Source organism: Phaseolus vulgaris, chromosome 3 (assembly GCF_000499845.2).
Source record: "Phaseolus vulgaris cultivar G19833 chromosome 3, P. vulgaris v2.0, whole genome shotgun sequence".
NCBI lineage: Eukaryota > Viridiplantae > Streptophyta > Magnoliopsida > Fabales > Fabaceae > Phaseolus > Phaseolus vulgaris.
In genome coordinates this window covers 26,135,548-26,140,086 of record NC_023757.2, presented here as the reverse complement: position 1 = coordinate 26,140,086, position 4,539 = coordinate 26,135,548, and positions in this window count along the sequence as shown.

Here is a 4,539-nt window from a genome sequence, read left to right as displayed (position 1 = left end):
CCAGCAGCTGTTCTTATTTTTCTTATGTTTTGGTTCGGTACCTTTCATTTTCCAGCTTTCCTTTATAGTTTGGTTGCCTTTTACTTCATTTTGTTCGGTTCAAATGTGTTCTTATTCAATTCTATTCGGTGCTTTTTAGTTTTACCTCTTTTTGTTGGTTCAATTTGACAATATGAGGAACTTCCATGTGAGTTTGGATTTGGTGCTAGTTTTGGTGAGTTCTTGTTCATAGAACCTTGATCCAATTCTATGAAAAAGTGCCTAACATTTGTCCAACTCAAGTTGATTCCCAAGAATGTCAAGAATCATTCTCTTCTATGCTAGTGGAATCACATCATCTTTTCTTGTTTCCTAAAGTTTTGTGGTGATTTGTTCTTTGAGTAAGTGTAGTTTGCTTTGGCATATTTCACTTGAAGCTCATCCAATCCACAAGGAGACTTGGTTAAGGACAAAAAAAATTTTTAGAGTGGTTTGAGTGCTCTTTTACTCTTTGAAGCAAGCATTCTTTTATTCTAACAAGTTTTCTTTAATTGTTTGTTCTATGTGTTTTGTGTTTGTTTGTTGTTATGGATAATATTTTCAAGTGGTGCATCTTCCAAAACTAAATCCTATCACAAAGCTCACCTTTTGGAAGAACTTGTGGAGGTCAAGAAGCAAATTTTCCATAAAAATGAGAAAATAAGCCAACTTGCCAAAATATTGCAAAGACTAGAAGAAGTTCATGCAAGGCAAAATCAACAAGATGAAGACAAAAGGAGTTTGCACAATTTTTCCAAAAAAGCACCATCATCACCAACCACAACAACAACATTCTTTTAATTTTGTAAAGTTACCTAGTTTTCATGGGTCTAATGATCCTTCTTTGTATTTAGATTGGGAAGCTAAGGTTGAACATATTTCAACATATTTTTCATGTGTATACGGTCACCGAAGACCAACAGGTTAGGTTAGCTTCCTTAGTTTTCTTAGACTATGCCAACCAATGGTGGCACCATCTTGTATTGGACATTGGGCTAAATAAGAGGCCGCCCATGGTCTCTTAGTGTGATTTAAAGGCATGCATGTGTGCGAGGTTTGTTCTTCCTTCTAGGAAGGAACACTTGTTGAAGTTCCAAAGGCTTCATCAAGGACATAGGCCGGTAGATGAATACTTTAAAGCTTTTGAAACAACTTTGACTAAAATGAATATGCATGATAATGAAGAGTCAAAGATAAAACGGTTTGTAAGTAATTTAAGAAGAGAAATTAAAGATTTTGTAAAATTACATGAGTACTCTTCTTTAAAGAAAGTGTTTCACCTAGCCATCCAGGTGGAATCACACCTTTTGGAAACAACTTTCAAAAATACTCATGATGATGGTTTCTATAACTCTTCTAGGAAGGATGCATACAAAATTTATACTCAACATTCTCCTTCACAATTTTCCAAAGAAACCACTTCTTCCCAAAAAGTTTCTACCCAAAATCCTTCTACCCCTAAGTCAACCACCAAAACTTAAAAAACAAAATGTTTTAAGTGTTTAAGTTTTGGGCACATCGCTGCCAATTGTCCCCTTAAAAGATCCACATTGTTAAATGAGGTAAAACAAGACCACCTTAAAACAAAAACCAAAAGTGAAAATGAAAGAACAAAAGAAGGTCCTGACACAATGGGTCTCATCCCTTCACCTCCAAGGTGTTTTCCTTCCTTATCTTTTTCATTTCCTCAACATTCTAAGTACTTGACATTTTTGTTTAAGAAGTTTAGGGATGCTATTCCAAACCCTCCTAAAGGCTCTCACCTTTTAAGAGTCGGGCCTACCAATGTTCCTGCGCACATCTTACATCTTGTAGCATCCGTTCCTCCACATATCAGCATTTGTGTTCTAAGAATCTTCAAATGAGCTCCTACATCTTGTTTCCCCACGAAAGCTCCCATCATTGGAAAAACATACCCTGCTGGAATTGGTTCTCTCAGGATTTCTTATGAAAAAGGCTGGAAATCCTTATCAACATCATTTCCCTCCTCATATTGGGCCATCAACTGCTGATCCAAACGTTGCTCGAGTTTGTCATTCCTCCTTTGCAAATGTTCTTGAACTCTCAAGGTTTCCTTCAACATCTCTCTTGCCCGAACGCCTTCCCTTCTCATCTCCTTCTAGGCTTTTATGAACTCCTTTGCTCGTTCTTCATTCTATTTCCTCATGGTTTCCATCATCTCCATCAACATTTGAGTTGCATTGAGTATGTTGTTCTCTTCCCTCGAATTACTCGTAGTTTCTCTCATTGTTTTTCAGGACTAAATGTGGCACAAGAATATTATACCTGCCCCATGGTGGGCGCCAAAATATTCTAGCCAAGACAGATGACCCTTAGCTAAAGCATCAAAAGTAATCAGAAACAGTGGTTTCCAATCTTAGTGTCGTGTGCTCTTTCTTCGGTCTTCCTCCATTCCTATAGAACTTTTTGACCCTTATTCCCATGTAACAGTGACTTAATTGCTTAATATTCCTGTAACCTCCTTCGGTTATTAAACCAAGGTTTGTGAAGATTATGTAACATTATTTTTCCTTCGGTGTTGGAGCATTATGACATGCTTAACTGGATCGCCCATGATCTCACAAAAACTATTCAATTTTTTTAGAAAAATGTTATTCAGTTTTAAGAAATACAACTGCATGCAAATTAGTCAGGTCCCACTCTAATTGAGGACTATCAATCTTTCATTCATCATCATTTGTATCCTGCACAATAGTTTGGAATGAATTACCAGGTTAGAACTCTAATTGAGGACTATCAATGCTTCATTCATCATCATTTGTATCTTGCACAATAGTTTGGAATGAATTGCCAGGTTAGAAGATAGGTGGTGGGTATCACATTACTGTTGAAGATGGTTGCTGCCCCTTCAAGATTGTGTTTGATGAAGACTTCTATGTACATTTCATGTGTATTTTGCTTTGCTTTAAGTGTGTCTTAGATAGTGCTTAGAGGTTGTTTAAAAGTGGGCTTTTTGCTGAGTAACTCACCTTATAACCACTGGCCATGTGATAAGAACAAGCATAAGTTTTCTTAAACTGTTTTTCACATGTTTTACAAAAAACACGTTTACTGCATAAAAATAAATCTGTTCTTTTCTAAATAAACAAATTCATTTTTACACTGGTGCCTTGGCTAAGTCTTGTGAAAATTAGATTTTGTGCATCATGTATTTTGACTAAGTCTTTTATCTTTCAAAACGACTGTGTTTCAAACAGTTAAGCTTTTCTGTTTTCGTTTTGAAAACTAAATCTGTTCATCTGTAAATGAATAGATTTTTTTTGTCTCAGGTGCCATGTCAAGCTTAAACGATTTTCAGTTTTATCTCAGCACCAGAATGGTTGACTGAGTCTCCTCACTTAACAAATTCTCTAACTGCTTTTTGAAAATAAATTTGTTCATTTTATTTTCAATTTGTTCATTTTATAACAGCTTTAACTGTTTTTCAAAAATCTGTTATAAGTTGGTTTTCTATAAAATGAAAACTTGTTTCTGAGTTTAAACATCATTCATATATTTGCAAAAACAAGTTTTGACAGCAGAGAATTAAGAGTTTACAAAGGATTAGCATTTGTTCTTCAAAGATTTCAAAAATCACAAAGTGCTTGTTCTTGGTTTGGTTCCAAAAGCTTGGTGTGAGGTGCTGCTACTGTTCTAGCAATCTTGCCTACTGGTTTAAGGCAGATCTTTGTATCCTCAATCAGGTGTAGTCGTTTCACTTCTCATTTCTTGTAATAGTTTGGTTGAACACTCTTCTTGATAGGTTTTCTTGAAGAGTGGGTGTGTGCTGAAATAGGTTTTTTCAGCAAAAGTACCTAAGTTCTTGTAGGTTTCAAGAACAGTGGGAATTGTACTTGGTTGTACTGTGTTTTAGTGATTTCCACCTGGCATTGGTGAAGACTGGATGTAGCTCAGTTGAGTGAACTAGTATAACTGCTTGTGTTCATTCTCTCTCACTCTCTGCAATTTCATTTCTGCATAATTGATAAAACAACAAAGAAATAAATCTGTTCAATTGAAAATAAATCTGTTCTTTCTGGGCGCTGTGCATACTGTTCTTAATTTCTGGAAAACTGTCTGGTTTCAATAAGAACACTGATAATCTGTTAAAGGCTAATAAAACAGGTTGAGTGTGATAGATTGCCTCACTAATTGTCAAGCCCTTAACTGAACCTAAATCACATTATTTGGAATTAACGTTTGCTGTTTTTGTGTTTCACTGTTTTTCAATCTAATATCAGTGTATGTGCATCTGGAAAATCTATCTGCATAATCTTGTGATTAACCTTGCTGTATAAACGCTTTTCAAACAAAAACAGTGCCTAAATAAATCTGTTCATTTTCACATAAATCGATTTATTTTCTGTAAACTGTGTTAAACAATGTTTCTGCAAGAAAGTTTTAAAAGGTCAATTCACCCCCCCCCCCTTGAACTTTGGCACTATTAAACCCAACAATTACAACAGAGACGGAAATTCTCTATTGTTGCAGCTTGTGACATTGTAAACAAGAACGTGATTG